The sequence below is a fragment of the Silene latifolia genome, chromosome 1 (assembly GCF_048544455.1).
Source record: "Silene latifolia isolate original U9 population chromosome 1, ASM4854445v1, whole genome shotgun sequence".
NCBI classification, from domain to species: domain Eukaryota; kingdom Viridiplantae; phylum Streptophyta; class Magnoliopsida; order Caryophyllales; family Caryophyllaceae; genus Silene; species Silene latifolia.
This window is the reverse complement of record NC_133526.1, coordinates 131,888,083-131,901,790: the sequence shown is the minus strand read 5'-3', so window position 1 is coordinate 131,901,790 and position 13,708 is coordinate 131,888,083. Positions and strand designations below refer to the sequence as shown.

At 38.1% G+C, this 13,708-nt stretch overlaps 1 non-coding gene across 1 annotated transcript; it reads right to left on the bottom strand.

Annotated features, from left to right (window-relative positions):
• Positions 1 to 6,948: 6,948 nt before the first annotated feature.
• Positions 6,949 to 7,055, bottom strand: LOC141617931 (small nucleolar RNA R71). The gene has a single exon (XR_012531246.1). It is a non-coding gene; the product is annotated as a small nucleolar RNA R71 (small nucleolar RNA).
• Positions 7,056 to 13,708: the final 6,653 nt, after the last annotated feature.

Here is a 13,708-nt window from a genome sequence, read left to right as displayed (position 1 = left end):
GTCAGAACTAAAACCTCTAATTTAGCTTCTGGAGAAAACATAAATGATTCTGGAAGAAACAATGCTGCCAGGGATGCATCTAAGGGAATGTCGGGCTTGGAGAAGAGCCAACAAGCAAATGTTTCTGAACTAAGCCAGGTTTTACCATCGAGTGAAAATTTAAATGACAATCTTGAACATAAAAAAGATGATGCAAGGGAAGACGCTGAGGTGCCTGACGCTGCTAAACTGCTCTCTCCTAAGAAAGTTGAGGATTGTGATGCTAGTATGGGAATAAATTTTTTCAGGGATGAAACTGAGAAGCCTGATGCTTGTAGAACATTTGGCCCTGCCAAAGGTGAGGATGGTGCTGCTTCTAAAACAATCTCTCTTATGCAGGATCAAGATGATGATACTGAACCAAGAAGTTAACAGATGAAGGTGGGGCCAGACTTAATTCCCCTCGTGTCCTTTCCAAGTCTTCTTTTGCTGTAGATAGCATCGTTTTGGCTGCTCAAAATAGAGAGGGGAAGAGTGAATCTAAAAGGCTTATGGTGTCAAGAGAACGGAAGCAGAGTAAATATCTATCTCCTCCCTATGTGAACAAAACCCTACTTGTCAAGGGATGATACATAACTTAACTTTATTTACTCTTATTTAGTAAATAAAGTTTGAGAAATCAAACAAGAAAAATATAGTAAATCCAAATAAATAGACGTATTATCGACCAGAATTATAAATTACTCATTTAATTATAAATATTCCTAATTATTGAAACCGATTAAATGAGTGTATCTAACAAGGCGAAGCCATGTATCCACTAATATAAAGAAGTGTATCTAGCTTGCCAAAGATGTGTACCTAAAAAGTTAAATGAGTGTATCTAGCAAGGTAAAAACTTGTATCTAGCAAAATTGCGATTACATAAGTGTGTTTAACAAGCGAATGTCTCCGGCATGTTCTTGTTGCATACTCATGTCGAGTGGTGGTTGCAAAATTGCGAGGCAGTAGCTAGTATTGATGCCCAAAAAAGAGGAATGAACCCTAAACAAGGGGAATAAGACCAAACTTGGGGTATGTACCTATCTATTAATTTAAAGGGATGTATCTAGCTACTTAAAGAAATGTATCTAGTACCTTGAAGAAGTGCATCTAGGTAGCCAAAGGTATATAGCTAGTAATTTAAAGGGGGTGTATCTAACAACTTAAAGAAATGTATCTAGTACCTTAAAAGGAGTGTATCTAATTCAACCATAAACCATTTTTCTTATAATCGAAAAGCGCGAGGAAATCCTAAAAAGGGGAGGTTAACCCTAAACGAGAAGAATGAGATCAAACTCGGGGTATGTATCTATTAATTTAAAAGGTTGTATCTAGCAACTTAAAGAAATGTATCTAGTACCTTAGAGGAGTGTATCTAGGAACTTAAATAAATGTATCTAGTACCTTAAAGGAGTGTATCTAGCTAGCTAAATGTAATGTATCTAGTAATTCAAAGGGGTGTATCGTAGACTAATTAGATTTTCTACTAGTAGCTAAACAATTTCAGCACCAAATCGACAAAATCAAGCTTAATTAACACGAAACATTGATTCTGATGCATAAAACATAATATGCAACATTTTAATAAGAAAAAAATAACTTGCTAATTAATAATGGATTTGAGCCATCAGAAATTGAACAACTCTTATCAACAATAGAGACCAACTTTTAACCATGGGCATCAACTTTTGCACCCTTAGCCGTGGGAGGAAAAGACCCTCTTTCAATTGACAAATTTGAAAAACCTTGAAAAAATGTGTCCACAAGTTGCCTTAGACGTAGCAAAGGGTAATATTCTTAGACGTAGCAAATAAATAAATAATCGAAAGAATTCATAATGTGATGAGAAGTTCTGTACCCGAAGAATTGAGTCTTGCTCTGTGATTCCGGCTTCGTTCGCTTTTTTCCGCTACTACCTTAAAAGTTCACAAAGACGAAATCAGCAATAATCAAACATACATAATTAATTAAACAATGAGATTCATGAAAGTAAAGATAATGAGAAGTTTTATGATCGACGAAGCGAAATTAAATTTTATCAAAGGTTGAAGATGAACAGTAAATGCAAGGTTGAAGATGAAAAGTAAATGCAAAGTGTCGAATTAAGGTTCGATTTCTTTAAACTAGGTCAAATTTGGGAGAAATAATTACCAAAATTAGGAATGTTGAGATGAATTCAGCGAGAGTGGTGGTGCAGGCGACGGGACGACGACGGGATTGGGCGAATAATGCGGTCGGAAATGGTTTGTCCACCACCACCTATGCATTAGTCCCCACAGAATTCGTAAACATACAGCAACCCATCATCTCTAATTTTATCTCTTACCTCAACTTAAGCCAGTAATGCCGCTGAAAATGGCAGAATGGAGGCGTTGATGATGAACCGCACTCAGTGGCGATGGTTTGTCAGTAGATCTGATGAGTGAGAAAACTGAAGAGAAGAAAAGCAAAAGGGATAATGGCGAGGTCGTAGCAGTGCGTGCGGAACGGTGGTACGCCGACGACGAGCGAAAACAAGTGATGGTTATTGAATCTGCGGGGGAAGAGAGAGAGGGACGAAGATGGGATGGATAGAAGCACCGTCGACGGGCGAGATCTGATGGAGGAGCAATGGTGGTGTGCCTTGACGCCGGAGCTCCGGTGATGATGGTGGTGGTCTGATGAATTAGGATGAGGGAGTTGGGGTCGTGTATATTTTTGGAGAAAGATGAAACACAACCACACAGGAGTGATAAGTCATTTAAAAACAGCCTTTGATTTGTTTGATCTAAGGGCTGAGAATGAGTTCGTACGGTTCGCACCCTAATTTAGTTCGTACAGGATCCTGATTCTATATATACGTATATATATATATATATATATATATATATATATATATATATATATATATATATATATATATATAGAGTCAAGATCCGGTGAGAACTCCTAAATATTTGAGGATTGAGGATTTGTGAATAAAATATCACAAGTTCTTAAATAAAATATCACGAAAAATCAGACCTTTGTCAAAAAAAAATTTTTTTTTTTTGAAAAAAAAAAATTTTTTTTGCACAGGTGTTTTTGTGTGTGATATTTTATCGAATAACCTGTGATATTGTATTGAAGAACCTTTGATATTGTAACACAATCCTCAATCCTCAAAAAGATAGTGTATCCTCACATGATCCCATTCCTATATATATGTATATATATATATATGTATATATATATAGGAATGGGATCATGTGAGGATACACTATCTTTTTGAGGATTGAGGATTGTGTTACAATATCAGAGGTTCTTCAATACAATATCACAGGTTATTCGATAAAATATCACAACAAAAAAAAACCTGTGCAAAAAAAAAAATTTTTTTTTCAAAAAAAAATTTTTTTTTTTACAAAGGTCTGATTTTTCGTGATATTTTATTGAAGAACTTGTGATATTGTATTCACAAATCCTCAATCCTCAAATATTTAGGAGTTCTCACCGGATCTTGACTCCATATATATATATACATATATATATACATATATATATATATACATATATATATATATATACATATATATACTAGTTTTTGGGCCCGACGATGCCCGGGCTTCACTTTTTCGGAACGTTGACGATGTGCTCGTCTTTACTAAGACTTTTATAACATAGGGTAATTGCTAAAAAGTCTTCCTATTCACACACATTCCTACATAGTTTTACAAAAGGTTTTGCGCCGATAAAAAGTACTATGATACTATCCCAGACGTTCTTCCATCAAGGTATGGTGGTCTTTGACCTGAAAGTTGTGCCTTGTATGGCTGTAAAATCAGTCCGCCTGAGGGATGTGTCCCCTGAGATGCGGTTAACCAAGAAGCTAAAAAGTTGTATTTCCATCCACCTGAGCTCCTTGTGCCTAGAGGAGTTCATTTCTACTTTTCTACTGAGGCAGACATGAAAATCAATACTATATATTAAATCCAGAAACCAAGGGACTTCAATGTAATTAAAGAAAGTTATACAAATTAATAATACTATATAGTTTAAAATCACTAGCACCGTGTGATGGACCCTATTAAGGGATCTCAATGTAAATATTATATAGTTTGGGTTAAAATTAAATTATATAGAAGCTTGGTAATTTTACTAAACATTTGTAAGAGACTAAAACATGGTTAATTTCCTTAAAATAAAATAATTAATTAAGATGGTCAATTTCCTTAAAATAAAATAATTAATTAAGACGGTCAATTTCAAGGAGACTAATAGAAAGAAGATGCTTGGTAATTTTCCTAAATATTTATAGAAGATGGTCAATTTCCTTAAAATAAAATAATTAATTAGTATAAACATGCACACTTATGGTATTAATTATTATCATCATAAAATTATATATTAAATTTAAAATCTATGCAATTTTATTAAACTTTATAGTTTATTAGATGTATAGAGATTTTAATTATTTAACATACAAAAATATAATATAAGTAGGTTATTGATGTGACCATAATTAGCGCATATTTAGTCCCCGAATTAGCCTTGTTCCCATGATTTTTAGTGCATATTTGGGTCATTTATTGTCTTTAGTTCTTTGTTTTGCATATTCTTTGAGGTTTTGTGTCCTTGGTAGAAAAGGAGTGCAAACCTTGCATTTTCATGGCAAAATAAGACTAAATTGATTAAATTCAATGACCAAGCATGAAGGAGAGACAAGATTAGAAGGCCTTTGTACATATTATAGTAGATGGGCAATGATGAGGGAAGATCCTTGCATCCCCAAGGAAATCCCCAAGGATTTTACGAAGAAAAGGGAAGAAAAGAAGAAGAAACAAGACTGAGGAGCAATCCGTGCGGATTGTCCTGAATCCGCCCGTCCCCAGCACCACAATCCGTGCGTCTTCCTTCAAAGACGCCCGGCAGCGGCTACTTAGAAGACGTGCGTCTTCTCCCAAAGACGCCCGGGCAGAGACCCCTGAATCCGGCCGTCCCGTGCCTAAGACGCACGGATTCCAGTCCAGCACAAATCCGTTTCTTCAAGCTTCAAAGAAAGATGCCCTTCCTTCGAAAAATACCGGCGTTTCCTTGCTCAAATCTAAAGAGTGTAATTACTAGTTTAGCCCTTAGTTAACCCTAATGCATCCACCTAATTTCCACTATAAATACCCCATTAGTCTAATTAGAAGAGCATGTTCTTCTTAGCAATCTTTAGTGTAGTTAATATCAATCAAATCCCTCTTTAGTTTTGTAATCAACAATTAATCAAGTTTTAATACAAGTTTTATTTCTTTAATCTCTCTTTTGTTCATCCTTTATTTTGGGTAATTGAAGATTATTTGGGTTATTATTGGGAGATTGACAACCTCTCAATCAAGCATCAAGTACTTCTTTTATTCTTGCTTTATTATTGGAATCATTAGTAGGTATAATTCTCTTAATCCCTTTTTAATTATTGCTAATTACTTTCATTTATTCATCATGTTTAACTTTGTTGGTATGATTGACAACCTTGCTAGCATGATCAACATGATAATGAGTGAGTAGTCACCTAGCTAGGGTTAATGGGTAATTAGGGGAAACCAACATGGGGAATGATTCATGCTTAAATTAATATGCTTTCATGGTTTATTTGCTTGCTTGTTTTGATCTCAACTCATGCATATGTTATGTTTGATGAAATGCGAGCCTATGAATCCTTGCATTTTTTTACCCATCACCTATCTTTTCAATGAGACTTGTAAGACATAAACCAACTCGAGTCTCATTAGACCATGCATGTTGTTGAGTAGGAAAGACTAAGTCGACTTGTAGGTGTTGTACGATCTAATCGATTCGGCTCCGGGACCCAAACTTTCCTAGGATTGTAAGATATAACCCAACTCAATCCATCACAACAATAATTGCTTTCTTATAATTTGAGAACATGTTTGTATGATCAATTCCCATGATTCCCCTATGACCCCATGATACCCTAGTACTTTTTATCAATTGTTTACAACCCTTTTAATTCATCTTGCTTGTTTACTTTCATTGCTATTTAGTTTAGTGACCTTCTACATCAACCCAAATTGTGACATCCCTAAGACACCACTAGTTGCAATAGAAATCTCATTTCAATTCCCGTCCCTTGGGATCCGACCTTTACTTGCCTCTTTACTAATTGTAGAGTTGTTTGTGAAGTTATAAATTGTGTTTTGGTCTAGGTGCTCCTAACGACAAGTTACCGAAAAGATTTAGTCCGACCCAAAATGGCGCCGTTGCCGGGGACGGTGTTAACTTGATTTAGATTTTCTTATATTGTTATTAGTTGTGTCTTTCTTTGCCTTGGGGAAGTAAAACTCCTCAAGGTTTGTTCTAATTGTTTTCGAGTTGTTTGAAATTTTGCATGTCTAGAAGGTCACAAGGTGATTTGTTATCTTTTGATTGTGAAATTGAAAGAACTTTCACAACCAATAGAAGATTGCTAGGAGAAATTTGAGAGGTATTGGTGAGGTTGTGGATATTCAACCAACTATTGAGTTTATCAACCCTTTTGCAAGAGAAGGTGAGGAGAACCCAAAACAAAATACAACACAAAATCAACCCACAATGCCTAAGTTTTCATCACATTCCGTACCCACCGAGGAGAACCTACCCAATGGTACTCCTACACCACAACATTTGACCGGAAATTTCATTGCCAAATCCGCATTTATCCAACTAGTCGAAAGGAGCCAATTTGGGGGGATGCCTAGTGAAGACCCTCATTCTCATATGGAAACCTTTTATGACTATTGTGATGCGATTTCTCAAACCGGTGTAACTCAAGACCAAATTCGACGGGTCTTATTTCCTTTTTCTCTAATTGGCACCGCAAAACAATGGTTGAAGGGCCTTGATAAGGCCACTCTCGGAATTGATTCTTGGAAGAAGTTGGCTCTAGCTTTCTACAAAAAATTCTACCCACCGGAAAAGACTAACATGCTAAGAGCTCAAATTACGGGTTTTAAGCAAAGGGATGAAGAATCTTTGTATGAAGCTTGGGAGCGGTTCAAAGGAATTTGTCGCTCGTGTCCTCATCATGGACTTAGTGAGTGGTTCTTGGTACAACAATTTTGGAACGGTTTATATGAATATTCAAGGAACATTCTCAACATGGGATCAAATGGAATGTTCACTGAAGTTGATGACAATCAAACTTGGAACAAAATTGAGGAAATGGCGGTCCATAACTCACAATATAGTAGACCTCGCAAGGCTACTAGAGGAGGAAAGCATGAAGTGGACTCCGTTACTCAATTGGGTGCTCAACTTAGTGCTCACATTGACACAATCAACTTGAAGTTTGAAAAAGCTATGGCTAGACTTGAAGAAGCCTCAAAATCACCAAAGCATCATGTTAATGCCATGACGGCATCTTCATCAATCCCAAGTGGGATATGTGAGAATTGTGTAACTTTGGGACATGACTCAAGTGAATGTAGGGGAACAAATGAACAAGTGAATGCTTTCCAAGCATACAAGAGTGGTACCCCTTATTCCAACTATTACAATGAAAACACCAAATTCCATCCAAATCTCTCATACAAAAGCCAAAATGTTCAAAACCCTCAAACAACATACACCCCACCACCCATGAGAAACCAAAATCAAAGACCCTTTTACAACCAAAACCAAGGTTACCAAAATCAAACTCCATACAATCAACAAAATGACCAAGGTTTTGACGTTCAAAAAGCGGTCCTCCAAATGAAAAAGAATCAACAAGAATTTTTCACTCAAATGCAAAAAGATAGTCAAGCAAAGGAAACCACCATCAACAACATCCTAGCTCACACCAAAATGTTGGAAACCCAGTTGACTCAACTAGCATCTTCAAGCTCACAAAGACAAAAGGGATAATTACCACCTCAAGGTAATCCCCCAAGACATGAAACGGTTAGTGCCATTCACTTGAGAAGTGGTACAAGGTATGAAGCACCGAAGAAGCAAATTGAGGATGAAGTTGTGGAAGCTAGTGATAAGGAAGAAATTGTGCAAAACTCCAAGGATGGAGAACCATCAAAAGAAGAAATTTCAAAGAAAAATGAAGAAAATGTCAAGGAGAAGGAGCCCATTGTGATTAGACTTCCTTTTCCTAATCGTCAAGCCAAGCCCAAATTTGATGACCAACTTGGAAAGTTTATGGAAATTGTGAAGAATTTGGAAGTCTCAATTCCTTTTACGGAATTAATCAATCACGTGCCGGCCTATGCGAAATACATGAAAGACATCCTCACAAAGAAGAAGTCAATCCGGAAACTTGAGACTATCGCCTTCACTAAGGTGAGTAGTGCAATACTTCAAGGGAGTTCACCTCCAAAACTCAAGGATCCGGGAAGCTTCTCAATACCGTGTACCATTGGTGACACCACGATCAACAAAGCCTTATGTGATCTAGGGGCTAGTGTGAGTGTTATGCCGTACTCGGTAAGTAAAAGGTTGGGGATGGGAGAGCTTAAATGCACCAATATTACACTCCAAATGGCCGATAGATCGACGAAGACACCATTAGGGATATGGGAAGATGTTCCCGTGCGAATTGGGAAATTTTTCATCCCGGTGGACTTTGTCATTGTTGACATGGAAGAAGACTCCAACATTCCAATCATCCTAGGAAGACCTTTCTTACACACCGCGGGTGCGGTGATTGATGTGAAACATGGAGAGCTCACTCTAGAAGTGGGAGATGAGAGTATAACCTTTAATCTTGACAAGACTATGAGAGCTCCACGTTTGCATGAACCATGTTTTATGATCGATCATTATAGCCGGAAGGATGATAGGAAGAAGTCGGAACTCCAATGGAAGAAGAAAATTGAAGATGCTTCATTCAAAGAGCAAGTGAATTGTAAGAAGGAGAGCTTGCAAAGCTCATCAAAGTCAAGCAAAGAAGAAGAGGATGGCCTCATTGGCCAAGACAAGAAATTGGGAGAGTTGTCTCTATCAACTCAAGAGATCTTTAGTGATCAAGTGGATGAAGTTTGTAGTCTTTGGGACAACGAATTTGAAGGGATTTTCAATCCCTATATTGGTAATGCTATCGATCAAGACCGACAACAAGGGCAAAGGTCTATTGAAGATCTTTATCACGATAATGAACAAGCTTTTGATTACTTTTTCAAGGTGTTGAGCAACATCAACAACACCTTGAACATGCCCCCTTGACATCTCATCAAGAATGAGAGTTTGGTGGAGTCCTCCCTAAACCACCATTAGTAAATATTTCTAACTCCCTAACTCGCATTTCAATTCTTGTATTGCATTTTTGTTATTTTTGGATTTTTATACTTTGATCAAGATAATTGTCATGTTTGAGAGAAGTGAGGGAGGGACTAATGATTTCAATCAATGTGTAGTGCTTTAGCTTAGTGTGGGGATGGCAATTGCCTAGGCTATTCATGCCTTAGTAGTGCCCCCACAATGGAGAACACGAGATTTTGAAGAATGGAAAAATGACAAGGGAAAAGCAAAGTACACGGATGGAACTGAATCCGGGTAAAAGGGGTAGAATCCGAGCGGATTCAAGAGAATCCGCCCGTCTTCAGGCAATCCGGGCATATTGGGTAGAAGACGCCCGTCCATCATGAGCTGAATTTTTGAAATTTCTGACTGTCAACGAATCCGGGCGTCCTGCAAGAGAATCCGCCCGTCTTCAGAAAGACGCCCGTCCTGAAAGGAAAGACGCCCGTCTTTTTGGCTGAGAAAACAAGAAAAATCCATGTAAAGGAATCCGCCCGTCTTCACTGGAAGACGCCCATCCTGCGTTTGCAAATCCGAGCGTCTTTGCTGAAAGACGCCCGTCTTTAGGCGAGAATTTCCCAACCCAGAACAGAAAGAATCCGGCCGTCCCGATGGAAAGCCGCCCGTCTTCCCCCTGTAATTCAAATTTTTCGGGTTTATTATAAACCCCCTTCCACATTCATTTCTTCATTCCTTCATTCATAACACTACTCATAAACCCCATAACTCCAAAACCCTCATCCTCTCCATTACAAAAACAAGATTCCTCAACAACATTCACCCAAATCAAATCAAAACATCCTTTTAACAACAAATCAATCACTCCTCTTTCACCAAAAAAAATCAAAACCAAGCACAAAATCTTCAACCTTTGAGTCGATTTTCGAATTCATAAAGGCACAGCCTTTCATCTTTAAATCGATTTGGGTACACTACAAATTGAAGATTTTTCACTCTTTTCTTGGTTTAATCATCAATGGCAAGGACAAAGGGAGCAACAAAAGCAACAAAGGCAAAGGCACCAAAGGCAAAGACACTCTCATCAAGGCAAAAGAGTCTTTAAGCAAAGAAAGCATTGGCTATGGTGGTAGCTAGCCCAAACTTGGAAGTGCAACAACAACAACCTCCCATGGGAGCAACAACATCTACTACTCCGGAAATTGATCAACTTTCGAACTATCCGGAGGTAATTTTCATTTCCAAATCCCATAGGGACACTTTTGCCAAGTATGCTAGAAAAGCATTTTTATCCACCAAGTTTATTTGTGAAGATGCCTTAGATAATTTGGGTGTCCTTGAGCAAACTAGAGCCTTCTTTAAAGCCATGGGGTTGGAAAAATTGTTTGAGTCAAAAGAATTGACATACCCCTCCCTTACCTTAGAATTTTTGAGTTCTTTGAAAGTTAACAAGGTTGAGACTATGGAAAACATCGATTTCCGCCTAGCTAATGTTAGTAGGCGCATCTCCTTTAAGGAAATGGGTGAAGCTTTGGGTCTTGATGATTCACCGAGTTATTTCAAGAATGTTGGCAAATATGACCCCGCTCCTCTTTGGGAGGCGATTTCCGGAAGGAAGTTTGAGAGCTTTCATGCTAGTCGTGCTCTTTTAGTCCACCATCCGGGCATTAGAGTGTGGCACAAGGTCGTAGGAAACACCATCATTGCAAGAAAAGACACCAACCATTTCACCAAACTCGATTTTGTTCTTCTTGAGTCGGCCTTGAACATTGGAAGGGAACACACCAAGCCTTTCAACTCTCTAAGGCTTTTGGTGGATAGATGGCTAAACATTGATTGTGGGAAGCAAGGCACTACCGTTATTGTGAATGGCGGTCTAGTCACTATTCTAGCTAAATACTTTGATCTTAACTTCAATAAGGATAACAAGTATGAGGCAAAGAAGGGTGGTCATCTCATTGATATTGATACTATGATAAACAAATACAAGTGGGTCTCTCATAACCCTCTTGACACCAAGTATGGATGGCTCACAAATGAGGCTAGATCTTTTACTTTGCCTTCCAAGATTTGTCGTTTAAGTGTCCACCAGACCAATTATCTCCTTCCCCTTTCAAAAGAGGCCGAGTATATCATCCAACAACAAAAGGGTGAAATTGAAATGCCCTCCTCTTCCATTGTCACACCACCCTATCCTTTCAAGTACCAAGAGTTCAAACCCGAAGGAGTCGAAGCAAGCAAGGATTATGTGACTCTTCTTATGCAAGAGATGCACAACCAAGCATTCAAGGACCGGGAAGATGCTTACTTAGCCCAATATCCACCCCTCCTACACTTAGCTAGGCAAGGACTACTTGATCCTTCATGTCCTTTGCCTAGTTGGGCGGATAGAGAAGTCTTCTTTCCGAGTGCATCTAGGGGTGAGCTTCCGCGTGACAATGAGGTTGTTGATGATGAAGATGTTGATGATAACATTGATGAAGAAGCTAGTGAAGAAGGAGAAGAGGATGATGAGCAAGGTGAAGAAGAAAGTGAAGAGGGAAGTGGCAATGAGTCCACTTCTAATGAGGAAGATGATGATAGTGATGATATGGTGGAATATTAGCAAGCTTTGGAGGCTCCTACCCTCTTGAGGTTTGTCTATTTCTCTCTTTGTTTTAATTATTTTTCTTGATCATTGTTGGAGTAGTCCTAGCACCTTAGAGGACTCACCCCTCGGCCCCATGGAGGTGTTCTCATTTTATTGTTCCCACCTTTTGAAAATCCAAAATGACAAATTTTGTTTCATGCATTGCATAGTGTGTGCATGAACTACACCCAACCTTAGGACATTAGCAATAATGTCTAAATCGGTTTGGGGAAGTACATGCATACACAACGGGAGGTAATCTAAATTATCCTCTCCGTCATAAATAAAAACCATGCATCATGTAGTGTAGATTAGTGTAGCTTGCATTTAGTGTAGAAATCATGCATCATGTTTGCATAATTTCCCATCATTTTGGCCATTGAGGACAATGCCCATATTAGTGTGGGGATGGAGAATTCTAACTTAACTTCTTATTCAAAAATCCAAAAAAATTGAAAAATTTCGAAAAACCATAAAAATTTGAAAATTGAAAAACCAAAAACAAGTTCTTTTCTTTTGTAGTGTGGTTATGTATATATTGTTGTATATATTGTGTTTGTTCTATCCTTGTTCACATTGATCGACTACGCCACATCCGAGACATGAGGATCATGAAGACCGCATGGTATGATCTTTCCAATCTCCTTTTTCCTCTTTATGTTAATGACTATGTGGCTTTATTTTGATTGATGCGGTATAACAATGTGAACTTAGGACTTGCATTTAGTTTGTATGTCATATTTGTTGGTAGAATCACTTGCATTAGGATGTATATAATAGTTGCATCATGGCATGTAGTTGCATTTAGATGAAATATTTTGAAAAGTGCCTAATTGGGAACTTTGACAAGAGCAACTAAGCCATTACAAATATTTTTTCAACTTAAGACTTCGCCTACTAGAATGGTTGTAAAACACCCTAAATTGTGTCATACTAGTATCTTTTGACCCATGACCCAAAGCCTAGTCAAGGGTTTGCATGTGAGTCACCTATCCAACCCCGTGATGCGATGTGGACTTGGTTAACTTGTCTAGGTGACCTTGATTGACCTTGTGGTAAGGCAACCCAAAAATACTTTCTATCAATAAGTTTGAAGTGCTCATTTCGAAAATTTTGTTATGTGGAAGTTTTATTGCTAAAGAAACCTCAAATGTTATGAAATGTTGAAATGTTGAGAATTTTAGTTGTTTTGATGGAGGCGTACCACTTCGATGTGCTTTGGAGAGGGATCCATTGAATTGGGCCCCCACACGGTTGTGAATTCAACCGCCCAGAGACAGAGTGACTATCACCCCGAAAAGCTATTGTCTAGAGGTTAACCGGTTGCCTAATAAGCGATTGGCGAAAGCAAAGGACACTAGCCCGGAAGGGACAAACCCCATCTTAAATTTTTGAAATGTGAAAGTTGAATGAGGTCAATTTTTGAATACTAGTCATATCCACCCTTGTTTATAACGATTTGAGCATTTCATTCCCAAAAAGCCTTTTTGTCAAGCCACTTTGTCGAGCTTGGGACGATCCATGACCTTTACTTTTGTAGAGAATTCGAGACTTGTCATGTCATATGCTACTAGCATCATAGGGATCATCATTCCATAACCATCCGATCGCTCTTGACGAAAGCATTTGGAAATTGAGGACGAAAGTAGTCTAGTTTAACACCATTTGGAGGTGATTTAGTGCCATCCTCTTAGCCTTAGTAATTTGTTGAACTAGTATTTGTGAAGGATTATATGCTCTTAAATTTGTTCCTCTTTAGTTGACTCCGCCACTTGATGAGGAAGTGGCTATTCTTTTTGTAGATGCATCCATTATTTGATTTTGTGTGCTTAATGTTTGGATGTGTCGCCATTTTGGCAAGACCCACCTTGC